Raw genomic sequence first — 13,829 nt, 5'->3', positions numbered from 1 at the left:
TGAGCCACCGCGCCCCACCTAAAATTGTTAAAATAATCTCTGAGTTGCCCCTGTGTTAGTACAACACCCAATCCAAAACACAGTCCTGTCCTTGGACCCTCCCCAAAATCACCAGCCATAAGTCCAAATGGTATAACAAGCCCTCTAACAAGTCTACTAAGACACCCCATGGTTTCAAAGGTGTGATGTCTCAGTGCAGCAACTAATAGCCCCGAATAATAACTAGTTCACAGGAATATATGCAGTCACTGAAACAGCAAATCATTCCACCATATGTATGCCTTTGGTAGTCTGACTGGTAGACACGGCCAATATAGATACACTTATATTTATATATGAAGGATACGTAACTCATGCACAAATGAAACTTCAGAGCCTATACTCTAATGAGAAATCAAAATAAATTTTTCTTTTTTTTTTTTTTTACTCTCTTTGAGACAGGGTCTTGCACCATCCCCTAGGCAGAAGTGCAGTGGCAGGATCTCAGCTCGCTGCAGCCTTGACCTCAGCTCAAGCAATCTTACCACCTCAGCCTCTCAGCCTCCCAGTAACTGGGACGACAGGGGGTCACCACCACACCCAGCTGATTTTTTTTTCTTTTTTTTTTTTTTGAGATGGTGTCTCGCACTGTCTCCCGGGCTGGAGTGCAATGGCGCGATCTCGGCTCATTGCAACCTCCACCTCCCAGGTTCACGCGATTCTCCTGCTTCAGCCTCTGGAGTAGTTGGGATTACAGGCGCACACCACCACACCCAGCTAGCTTGTTGTGTTTTTAGTAGAGAGGGGGTTTCACTATGTTGGCCAGACTGGTCTCAAACTCCTCACCTCATGATCTGTCCTTCTTGGCCTCCCGAAGTGCTCGGATTACAGGCGTGAGCCACCGTGCCTGGCCTTTTTTTTTTTTTTTTTTTGAGATGGGAGTCTCATTGCAACGCCCAGGCTGGAGTGCAGTGACACAATCTCAGCTCACTGCAACCTCCGATTCCCAAGTTCAAGCGATTCTCCTGCCTCAGCCTCCCAAGTAGGTGGAACTACAGGCTCATGCCACCACGCCTGGCTAATTTTTGGATTTTTAGTAGAGACGGGGTTTCACCGTATTGGCCAGGCTGGTCTTGAACTCCTGATCTCAAGTGATCTGCCTGTCTTTGCCTCCCAAAGTGCTGGGATTACAGGATTGAGCCACCATGCCCAGCCACACCCAGCTGATTTTTAAATTTTTTTGGAGAGACACAGACTTGCTATGTTACCTAGGCTGATCTCTAACTCCTGGGTTCAAGTGATCCTCCTCCCGCATCGGCCTCCCAAAGTGCTGGGATTACAGCTGTGAGCCACTGCATCTGGCCAAAACAAACATTTCTTTTTTTTTTTTTTTGGACACTGAGTCAAGCTTGCTCTGTCGTCCAGGCTGGAGTGCCGGGGCGTGATCTCAACTCACTGCAACCTCTGCCTCCCAGGTTCAAGCGATTCTCCTGCCTCATCCTCCCAAGTAGCTGGGACTACAGGTGCACGACACCACGCCTGGCTCATTTTTGCATTTTTAGTAGAGACGAGGTTTCACCATGTTGCCCAGGCTGGTCTCGAACTCCTGAGCTTAAGTGATCCTCCTGCTTTGGCCTCCCAAAGTGCTGGGATTACAGACGCGAGCCACTGCACCCAGCTAATTTTTTTATTTTTAGTAGAGACGGGGTTTTGTCATGTTCGCCAGGTTAGTCTCAAACTCCTGACCTCAGGTGATCTGCCCACCTCAGCCTCCCAAAGTGCTACTCGGGAGGCTGAGGCAGGAGAATGGCATGAACCCGGGAGGCGGCGCTTGCAGTGGGCCAAGATTGCACCACTGCACTCCAGCCTGGGCAACACAGCACGACCCCGCCTCAAAAAAAAAAAAAATTAGCCAGGCATGGTGGCAGGTGCCTGTAATCCCAGCTACTCGGCAGGCTGAGGTGGGAAAATCGCTTGAACCTGGGAGGCAGAGGTTGCAGTGCCACTGCCTAGGTAACAGTGCGAGACTCTGTCTCAAAAAAAAAAAAAAAAATACAAAAATTAGCTGGGCGTAGTGGCGCAAGCCTGTAGTCTCAGCTACTGGGGAGGCAGAGGTGAGACAATCGCTTGAACTTGAGAGGCAGACGTTGCAGTGAGCTGAGATCGTGCCATTGCAATATAGGGAGGCTCCGTCTCAAAAAAAAAAAAAAAAAAAAAGAACCACAGATGTAGCCAGGCACAGGGGCTGATGCGTGTAATCCCAGCTACTCAGGAGGCTGTGGTGAGAGAATCACTTGAGCCTGGAAGTTTAAGACCAGCCTAAGCAACGTAGTGAGACCCTATCTCTAAAAAAAAAAAAATTTAGGCTGGGTGCGGTGGCTCACGCCTGTAATCCCAGCACTTTGAGAGGCTGAGGCAGGTGGATCATGAGGTCAGGAGTTCAAGACCAGCCTGGCCAAGATGGTGAAACCCTGTCTCTACAAAAAATACAAAAATTATCCTGGTGTGATGACAGGCGCCTGTAATCCCAGCTAATCAAGAAGCTGAGGCAGAGAATTGCTTGAACCTGGGAGGCGGAGGTTGCGGTGAGCCGAGATCGTGCCACGGCACTCCAGCCTGGGCAACAAGAGCAAAACTCCTTCTCAAAAAAAAAAATTTTTTTTTTAATAAGCTAAAACAGGCTGGGAACATGGCTAAAACCCGTCTCTACAAAAAACATACAAAAAAATTAGCTAGGTGTGGTAGCAAGTGCTGGTGGTCCCAGCTACTCAGGAGGCTGAGGTGGAAGGATCACCTGAGCCCAGGACATTGAGGCTACAGTGAGCCATGATCATGCCACTGCACTACAGCCTGGGCAACAGAGTAAGACTCTATGTCAAAATAATTAATTAAAATAAATATAAAATTAAAAACCCCAAATGTGGCTGAGTGTGGTGGCTTACACCTATAATCCTAGCACATTGGGAGGCCGAGGCAGGAGGATCAATTAAGCCCAGGAGTTTGAGACCAGCCTGGGCAACACAGTGGGACCCTGTCTCTATAAAAAATAAAAACCACAAATCTGCAGGAGGAACAGGAAAAGTTTTGGTAAGGCGGCATTGTCAAATCAAAAGAGAAGGAAGTAAGGTATCTCTTTAGACTCTGCAAACACATTGACACATCTCCTGAGCTTTTCTTGGTGTTGTCAGCATCACCCGACCCCATCCCCTACTTCTAGACTTCTCCAGACACAGAAATTAATCAACACTATACAGGACAACCAACAAAACAGAAAATAGGTTACTCAAGCCTGGACACCAGACAGTCACCATGGGACAGCCCAGCCTTCTGCAGTAATAGTGGACAGATGTTTCCATTCAGGGAATCCAGTAATAAAAGGAAGATGCATATGCATGTTAAGGGCAGAAAAGAGGGAGAAGAGGGATTACTTGACTTACAACAATTGCAACTTGGAAAGGAGTCTGTCCTCCAGAATCTGATGGCTTTCATAATTATGTGGTATGAGTGGAGGCTACCTCTGTAGCAGTGCTGTAGAATAGATCATAGAAATAGATAAGCCAGCCAGGCACAGTGGTTCACGCCTGTAATCCCAGCACTGTAGGAGGCAGAGGTGGGTGGATCCTCTGAGGTCGGGAGTTCAAGACTAGCCTGACTGACATGGAGAAACCTTGTCTCTACTAAAAATATAAAATTAGCCAGGCATGGTGGCGCATGCCTGTAATCCCAGCTACTCCATAGGTTGGGGCAGGACAATTGCTTGAACCCAGGAGGCGGAGGTTGTGGTGAGCCGAGATCGCGCCACTGCACTCTAGCCTGGGCGACGGAGCAGGACTCTGTCTCAAAAAAAAAAAACAAAAAACTGATACTAGCTGCATTTATAAAAGTAAAAAGAAACGGGTGAAATTCGTGTTAATATTTTATTTGATTCAATATATCCAAAATATTATATTTCACATGTGATTAATAAAGTTATCCATGAGACATTTGACATTCTTTTTTTCTGTATTAAGTCTTTGAAACCTGGTATTACAGCACATCTCAATGCATATGCTATATTTTCCTGGGTATACTTAATTTTTATTTAGAATCCATAAAAAATAATAGTTGACGCCAGGTGCAGTGGCTCAAGCCTGTAATCCCAGCACTTTGGGAGCCCGAAGCAGGCAGATCACGAGTTCAAGAGAGCGAGACTATCCTGGCCAATATGGTGAAACCCCGTCTCTACTAAAAATACAAAAATTAGCTGGACATGGTGGTGGGTGCCTGTAGTCCCAGCTACTCGGGAAGGTGAGGCAGGATAATCGCTTGAACCTTGGAGGTTGAGGTTGCAGTGAGCCGAGATCAGGCCGCTGCACTCCAGCCTGGCGACAAAGCAACACTCCGTCTCAAAAATAAAATAAAATAATAGTTGAAAAAGTAGATTCACATACCCAAGTTGTTCTAAACATACTTAAAAGTCTTCTAGGCCGGGCACAGTGGCTCATGCCTGTAATCCCAGCACTTTGGGAGGCTGAGGCGGGTGGATCGCCTGAGGTCAGGAGTTCAAGACCAGCCTGGCCAACATAGTGAAACCCTTTCTCTATTAAAAATACAAAAAATTAGCTGGGTGTGGTGGTGGGCGCCTGTAATCCCAGCTACTAAGGAAGCTGAGGCAGGAGAATCGCTTGAACCCATGAGGCAGAGGTTGCAGTGAGCCAGGATCACTCCATTGCACTCCAGCCTGGGCAACAAGAGCAAAACTGTCTCAAAAGAAAAAAAAAAGTCTTCTAATAACTGAATGAGTATTTGTTTTTAAATTTAAGGCAAGGACATGAAGAAATGTCAGCTCTATGTACTGTTGATAGAAATGTAAAATGGTGCAGCCACTACGGAAAACAGTTCTGGTAGATCCTCAGGAAACAAAATAGAATTACCATACATACAATCCAGCAATACCACTTTTGGGTCTATATGCAAAAGAATTCAAAGCAGAAACTCAGATACTGTATGTTCATGTTCATAGCAGCATTATTCACAATAGTCAAAAGATAGAGGTGAGTCAAGTGTCCACTGGTTAGATGAATGGATGAACAAAATGTGGTATATACATACAGTGAAGTTTATTGTTGTTTTTTTATCTGAGACGGAGTCTTGCTGTGTTGCCCAGGCTGGAGTGCAGTGGCACCATCTTGGCTCACTGCAACCTCTACCTCCTGTGTTCAAGCAATTCTCCTGCCTCAGCCTCCCTAGTAGCTGGGATTACAGGCGCACACCACCACACCTGGCTCATTTTTGTATTTGTAGTAGAGACGGGGTTTCACCATGTTGACCAAGCTGGTCTCGAACTCCCAACCTCAGGTGATCCACCCACCCCAGCCTTCCAAAGTGCTGAGATTACAGACAAAGCAAGACCCTGGCTCAAAAAATAATACAATACAATAAAGTAAAAAGCCTCTCAGTGGCACTAACCACATTTCTTTTTTTTTTTCCAGACAGAACCTCACTCTGTCACCCAGGCTGGAGTGCAGTGGCACGATCTCGGCTCAGTGCAACCTCTGCCTCCCAGGTTCAAGTGATTCTCCTGCCTCAGCCTCCCAAGTAGCTGGGACTACAGGTGCGTGACACCACGCCTGGCTAATTTTTTGTATTTTTAGTAGAGACATGGTTTCACCATGTTAACTAGGATGGTCTCGATCACCTGATCACGTCATCCACCAGCCTTGGCCTCCCAGAGTGCTGGGATTATAGGCGTGAGCCACCGCACCTGGCCAAACTAACCACATTTCAGGTGCTCAACAACTCTGCATGGCCCCTGTATCATACAATGAGCTCTAGTCTGAGACAGAACAATGGAAGTCCTATCTTAAACCTGACCTGTTGCTCAGTCTGTGTGCTAAGGTACTGCCTTTCTTGACTTGCCCTGAAGGGTTGGAACCCCTTTATCTGACAAGCCTTGCTTATTATTCTGTTATTTCACAATATGCTGCAGTATGCTGTGGGAGTTTTACTAATATGTATAGAAGAGGCCGGGTGCAGTGGCTCATGCCTGTAATCCCAACACTCTGGGAGGCTGAGGTGAGTGGATCACCTGAGGTCAGGAGTTCGAGACTAGCCTGGCCAACATGGTGAAACCCCAACTTTACTAAAAATACAAAAATTAGCCAGGCGTGGTGGCACATGCCTGTAATCCCAGCTACTCAGGAGGCTGCGGCAGTAGAATCGCTTGAACCCAGGAGGCAGAGGTTACAGTGATCCAACATTGCGTCACTGCACTCCAGGCTAGGCAACAGAGACTCTGCCTAAAAAAAAAAAAAAAGTATAGAAGAAAAGTGCAGCCTCCTAATATGCTATCCATCCACTTTTACTCTGTCGATGCAAAATTTCTCAGAAGGGAGACATAGGGAGCTTACTCTAACTCCATTTGTCGAATCATGAAATTGTACCCTAACATGGATGACTTCACACCAAAGGCATTGACCCAATGTCTGTGAATTGAAAGCAGCTTATTGTAAGGTTGTCTCATTTATGAACAGCACAGGGACTTGATATCTGAAACAGGGTGAAGGAGCGCTGCTCCATAGGCATCAGGAGGGTTTGTTCTGACTTTGCCTCAAGGGCTTAATGTGGTTGGTTTTAATTTAGTTTTTAGTATGGTATAGGGTTCCTAACAGGTGCACAATATACATTTATTTCAGATAAGGATTGATTGGAAATGTGCTATTTTTATATTAGTCTTTATATTTCATTGTTGTGTGATTTAATCAAACTTTTCAATTCTCAAATATTCTGTTTGTTTCCAGTTACATGCAGCTCCTGTATATGTCTTCTTTTCTGAAAATGTATAATATCTGACTTATCCCTCAGCTTGGCAGTAAGTGCTCTAAAAAGCAAGGATGCTGGCCAGGCGCGGTGACTCATGCCTGTAATCCCAGCACTTTGGAAGGCCGAGGCGGGCAGATCACGAGGTCAGGAGTTTGAGACCAGCCTGGCCAGCATGGTGAAACCCTGTCTCTACTAAAAATATAAAAAATTAGCTGGTCATGGTGGTGCACGCCTGTAATCCCAGCTACTCTGGAGGCTGAGTCAGAAGAATCACGTGAACCCAGGAGGCAGAGGTTGCAATGAGCCAACATCGCGCCACTGCACTCCAGCCCGGGCGATAGAGCGAGACTCTGTCTCAAAAAAAAAAAAAACAAAGCAAGGATGCTGGTATCCAACACGTTAAAAAATAAATAAAAGCAAGGACAGAACAGTTTAATTCTTCTTACCTTCTATACCATCAGGCACAGAGCTCAATAAATTTTCAGTATTTGCTGACTACTAGAAATATTTTTTCTGTAAGAGTTCATGTGCATTTTAATCTTACTATATATGCTGCTGAAGTGAGCACATGTTCACATGTGTTTTGTGTTTTTTTTGGTTTTGGTTTCTTTTTTTTTTTTTTGAGACAGAGTCTCCTCTGTCACCCAAGCTGGAGTGCAGTGGTGCGATTTCGGCCCGCTGCAACCTCCGCCTCCTGGATCCTAGTGATTCTGCTGCCTCAGCCTCCCTGCTGGGTTCTAGTGATTCTCCTGCCTCAGCCTCCCAAGTAACTGGGACTCCAGGCACACACCACCATGCCTGGCTTATATTTAAATTTGTATTAGAGACAGGGTTTCACTATTGGTTGGCCAGGCTGGTTTCAAACCACTGAATTCAAGTGATAGGCCCACCTGGCCTCCCAAAATGCTAGGATTACAGGCGTCAGCCACCATGCCCGGCCCACATGTATTTTCTTTTTCTTTTTTTTTTTTTTTTTTTTTTGAGATAGTCTCAGGCTGCCATCCAGGCTGGAGTGAAATGGCATGATCTCAGCTCACTGCAACCTTCTCCACCTCCCGGGTTCAAGCGACTCTCATGCCTCAGCCTCCCAAGTAGCTGGGATTACAGGCGCCCGCCACCACACCCAGCTAATTTTTGTATTTTTAGTAGAGACAGAGTTTCACCATGTTGGTTAGGCTAGTCTTGAACTCCTGACCTCAGGTGATCCACCCGCCTTGGCCTCTCAAAGTGGTGAGATTACAGGCGTAAGCCACCATGCCCGGCCTTTTTATTTTTTTTTTGAGGCAGGGTCTCACTCTATCGCCCAGACTGGAGTGCAGTGGTGCAATCATGGCTCACTGCAACCTCCACCTCCCAGGTTCAAGCGATTCTCCTGCTTCAGCCTCCCGAGTAGCTGGGATTACAGGCACATGCCACTACTGCTGGGGGGGGGGGGGGGCTTCACCATGTTGGCCAGGCTGGTCTTGAACTCCTGACCTCAAATGATCTACCTGCCTCAGCCTCCAAAGTGGCGTGAGCCACTGCACCTGGCCCCACATGTATTTTGAATTAAATTATCCTGTTTTATTTAACAAGGGGAAATTGCTTTGTTGTTCACCAGTAATCAAGGGCAACGACCAATTTCAGCTTAGTTACTGCTGCATCCAGTACAGCTGGGAAGGCCCCTGCCTGAAGGAAGGACACAAGCAAGTTGAAATAGTCCTTAGAAAGAACTTCCATATTTTATAAATATTTCAAATGTTAAAAAATAAAGCAAAAGTGAAATTTTTTACATCCTCTGTTTTTGTTTTTTTCGAGTCAGAGTCTTACTGTGCACACAGGCTGGAGTGCAGTGGCATCATCTTGACTCACTGCAACCTCCGCCTCCCGGGTTCAAGCGAGTCTCCTGCCTCAGCCTCCTGAGTAGCTGAGACTACAGGTATGTGCCACCACACCCAGCTATCCTCTCAGATTTTATAACCATAAATACTTTTTTTTTTGAGACGGAGTTTCGCTCTTGTTGCCCATGCTGGAGTGCAATGGCGCCATCTCGGCTCACTGCAACCTCTGTCTCCCAGGTTCAAGCGATTCTCCTGCCTCAGCCTCCTGAATAGCTGGGATTACAGGCAAGCGCCACCACTCCCCGCTAATCTTGTATTTTTAGTAGAGTCGGGAGTTTTTCCATGTTGGCCAGGCTGGTCTCAAACTCCCAACCTCAGGTGATCCATCTGGCTCGGCCTCCCAAAGTGCTGGGATTATAGGCATGAGTCACCGTGCCCGGCCAAAAACATTTTTTTAAAGAGATCGAGGGGGAGGCGGGGGTCTCACTATGTTGCCCAGGCTGGTCTCAAACTGACCTCAAGTAATTCTTCTGCTTTAGCCTCCCAAAGTGCTGGAATTACAGACATGAGCCACCACATCTAACCCATAAAGGCACATTTAAGGGGTATGGTTGCCCAAGTGCATTTCAGCACCAGAAAGAACCATGGGGAGAGGATCCCAGCCATGGAAACAGGCCTGTCAGGTGTGGTCAAGATGAAAGAAAACTTAACTTTGTGGCTAAGTCAGCCAACTTATAGGAAATCAGCAAACTGATAGGAAATAATACTTATAGTTAACATTTTCAGGAAACCAAATTGCTTTTCACTGCTTTTACAGATATCGGTAGACTTACTTATAGATTCAGTATTCATTACTTCGTTGTATACTGAATCAAGTGACCCTCTCTCTCTTAGGGGATGAAAGTTAGGCCTGGCTGGCAGAAGTCAGACTGGCTGGGATAGAAGAGAAAGAGTCCCAGTTAAGACCCATTATAGCCGGGCACGGTGGCTCACGCCTGTAATCCCAGCACTTTGGGAGGCTGAGGCGGGCAGATCACGAGGTCAGGAGATTGAGACCATCCTGGCTAACAGAGTGAAACCTCGTCTCTACTAAAAATACAAAAAATTAGCTGGGCGTGGTGGCGGGCGCCTGTAGTCCCAGCTACTCGGGAGGCTGAGGCAGGAGAATGGTGTGAACCCGGGAGGCAGAGCTTGCAGTGAGCTGAGGTGGTGCCACTGCACTCCAGCCTGGGCGGCAGAGCGAGACTCTGTCTCAAAAAAAAAAAAAAAGACCCATTATTTTGCAGTCCAGAAAACTCATCCCGGGGAAGCTAAGCTAAGCAACTTTGGAAAAGTTGCCTAAATGGCGAATAGCTGCACAGAAACCCACTGTGCCCGGGTCCTATTCTAACCATCTTCCTCTCAAGCCAGACTGATTTATTTGCTATGCGTGTATGCATGTGTGTGTCTCCTTGCTTTGCCCAGTAAAAAGTACCATAAGTACCGTACCATAAGTACAAAGTAGTGTAAGACTGTAAAAGTGAACATACAAGCTGATACCATGCAAAGCAATCTTAATGATCAACGAGAAAAATTATGATTGTTCTGTGACTTTCAAAATTTTTTGCCAAAACATTAAAAACTCTTTCAGTTTTAAATGTACAGGGAAATGAAAATAGTAAAACTAATATTTATCTGGTACTATGTAATTTAATACATTAGAAATATTGAGGCCAGGCGCTGTGGCTTACACTTATAATCCCAGCACTTTGGGAGGCCAAGTTGGGCAAATCACCTGAAGTCAGGAGTTTGAGACCAGCCTGGTCAACATGGTGAAACCCTGTCTCTACTAAAAATACAAAAATTAGCCAGGTGTGGTGGTGGGCGCCTGTAGGCTCAGCTACTTGGGAGGCTGAGACAGGAGAATCACTTGGAACCGGGAGGCAGAGTTTGCAGTGAGCTGAGATTACACTATTGCACTCCAGCCTGGGTGACAGAGTGAGACTCCGTCCCCCAACAACAACAACAAAAAAAAGAAAAGAGAAAGAAAGAAATATTGAGAATTAGTTTTCTTCGTAAAAGCCTACCAAGAGGCCCGGTATGGTGGGAGACAAGAAGCAACACAACCACATGCCTTTCTGTGCATGAGTGAACGAAATAACAGACTTTCAAAGAAATTACGCAACTTGTCACTGATCATGTACATTTGTTATTCACACAGTGCTTTGTACACTGACGAGCTGGCAATGAAGTTTATATTTTATGTAATTGCTCATACTTAATACACTATAGTAACTGATATTTGAACCCTGTTGTTCGGAGACTGATGTTACTTAACAAAACCATGGTAAGCGAAATCCATGCATATCTGGGCCTTGTACAATGAAGTCTGGCTGTATAATGTATTTCTATGACATTGGACAAGTCCCTCCGAGAGATAAAACCACCCATCTCTCAGAGTTACCATGCGAAGTAGTGATCACATAAATATGTTCTACACAGCAGTGGGCAGACAGCTGCCAGGCTTTTGAGTAGGAATAATTAATATTTATGGCAGCAGAAACAAAATCTAATTTTTTTGTAGAAAATTCCAAAATTAGCCAGGTGCGGTGCTCATGTCTGTAATCCCAGCACTTTGGGAGGCCAAGGCGGGCAGACCGTGAAGTCAAGAGATCAAGACCATCCTGGCCAACATGGTGAAACCCCATCCCTACTAAAAATACAAAAATTAGCTGGGCATGATGGCACGCACCTGTAGTCCCAGCTACTCATGAGGCTGAGGCAGGAGAATCGCTCGAACCCGGGAGGTGGAGGTTGCAGTGAGCCAAGATTGCACCATAGCACACCAGCCTGGGTGACAGAACAAGACTCCATCTCAAAAAAAAAAAAAAAATCCAAAATTGCTTTCAGATTCCTACTGATGTGATTAAACAGAAGACTCAATGCTTTATGGAAATATATATATTTCCTACACCCAGCTAATTTTTGTATTTTCAGTAGAGACGGGGTTTCTCCATGTTGGTCAGGCTGGTCTTGAACTCCCAACCTCAGGTGATCCGCCCACCTTGGCCTCCCAAAGTGCTGGGATTACAGGCGTGAGCCACCGTGTCCGGCCAGCAGTATGAAACTTCTTAAGTCTTACCTAAATTATCTACTTTTGAGAGGATGAAGGCAGTTAGAATGTCTAAAGCAAGGTACCGTGTAACCACAAAAGAGGACTGTTGCCTTGTTTCCAGGGATGGAGGAGGCAGAATAGGGGTATAAGGTGAGAAAAGGGATGGTGTTCCGCACAGTGTTCTGTGTTTTTCTGAGTCAGATCTGCATGGGAGCTTCATTATTTGGTTTGCAATTTCTAAAATACTCTAAGTCTAGTCCCAAGTGCAAGGATGAACATATTCCAGTAACAAATAACAGATTAAATTTTTGACATCTATAATTTTAGTTTTCTATAGCATGTTCCTTTCTAAGTGTTCTCTTTTATTTTATTTTATTTACTCAGTTATCTATTTCTTGAAATGGAGTCTCACTCTGTCGCCCAGGCTGGAGTGCAGTGAAGCAATCTTGATTCACTGCCACCTCCACCTCCCAGGTTCAAACTATTCTCATTCCTCAGCCTCCAGAGTAGCAGGGATTACAGGCGTGTGCCACCATACCAGGCTAATTTTTGTATTTTTTAGTAGAGACAGGGTTTCGCCATGTTGGCCAGGCTGGTCTTGAACTCCTGGCCTCAAGTGATCCGCCAGCCTTGGCCTCCCAAAGTGCTGGGATTACAGGCATGAGTCACTGTGCCCGGTCTAAGTGTTCTTTCTATATGGAAGTACAGATATATTGATGAGTCATATGCATAAGGATAACAAAGTCCACGACTTTTTTTTTTTTTTAAGAGACAGGGTCCTGCTCTGTCACCCAGGCTGAAGGGCAGTGGTGTGATCCCAGCTCACTGCAACCTCAACCTCCTAGGCTGAAGTAATCCTCCCACCTCAGCTTCCCAAGTAGCTAAGACTATAGGTGCACACCACCACACCTGGCTAATTTTAAAATTTTTTGTAGAGATAGGGTCTCGCTTATGCCGCCAAGGTTGGTCTTGAACTGCTAGGCTCAATCGATGCTCCCGCCTTGGCTTCACAAAATGCTGGGATTACAGGCATGAGCCACCAAGCCCAGCTAACTCATAGTCTTTAATACAGTTTTTTCCCAGCATCTATAAAATGGTCATTCAGGAGAGTGTAGAAACAGCTTCTCTGATGAGTGGATTGCTCATCAGATTCTGATAGTAGTCACTGGAATTAACATTGGTAAGAAGCAGTTGAGACCTGTAAGAGCAAAGAGAGACGATTTATTTCAAGAGGGTGCCCAGATGACCTGCAAACAGGTTTGCTCCAATGAGGCCCCTGAATTTGGAGAAGCAATGAAGGAACGAGAAGGGGCTAAAATAAGATAGTCGGTTGTTCCAATATTCCAAACGGGAAAAATGGAAGAAACCACTGATAACATTTTGAAGTACATCCTTCCAGAACTTTTTAATGTATATTAAAGTATACATTATATATTTAATCACTATACCCTAATCCATCATTCTGGGGAAATATACACGGGATCACTATGAAAGTTCTAGATTATCTCCCTCAGCCCAGCCCCAAGTCTTCCCGAAGGCAGAAAAGTTGACCACTTCTCAGATAGTAGGTTAACTTCTGCTGCGGGTGTTAGGATGGCAGTAAGAACTCAGCCTTGTCACTAAGCACCCAGTTATTGAAGCATGGAGTACATGGTACAATTCCTTATCTCTGTTAGTGGCCTCCTGTATCTATCAGGGTTCAAAGGGAGAAACACCACCAGTCACGCGTATGTGCGATGTGTTTCAGGGATCTGACGTTACGCAACCGCGGGAGGGAGTGGAGGGCTGCAGGAACATGCTGGAACGCACCTCGGGTCTCATGTTCTCCGCGCCTCTGACCTCGGCAGCGAGGACGTCCCGCAGAGGGAGGGGACCCTTCTCCACAGAGCTGCACACGCCTGGCCCCGGAAAGGCGAAAGGAGGAGCCGAAAGAGGCTCTCTGCCGGGCGCGGTGGCTCATGCCTGCAGTCTCAGCACTTTGGGAGGCCCAGGCGGGCGCATCGCTTGAGCTCCGGAGTTTGGGAGCAGGCTAGCCAACATGGCGAGACCCACGTCTCTACTAAAAATACAAAAAATGTAGCCGGCAGTGGTGGCGCCCGCTGGTGGTCCCAGCTACCGGAGCGGCTGAGGCGAGA

Source organism: Pongo abelii, chromosome 8, assembly GCF_028885655.2.
Source record: "Pongo abelii isolate AG06213 chromosome 8, NHGRI_mPonAbe1-v2.0_pri, whole genome shotgun sequence".
In the NCBI taxonomy this organism is placed as follows: domain Eukaryota; kingdom Metazoa; phylum Chordata; class Mammalia; order Primates; family Hominidae; genus Pongo; species Pongo abelii.
Note: the sequence above shows the minus strand (reverse complement) of the source record.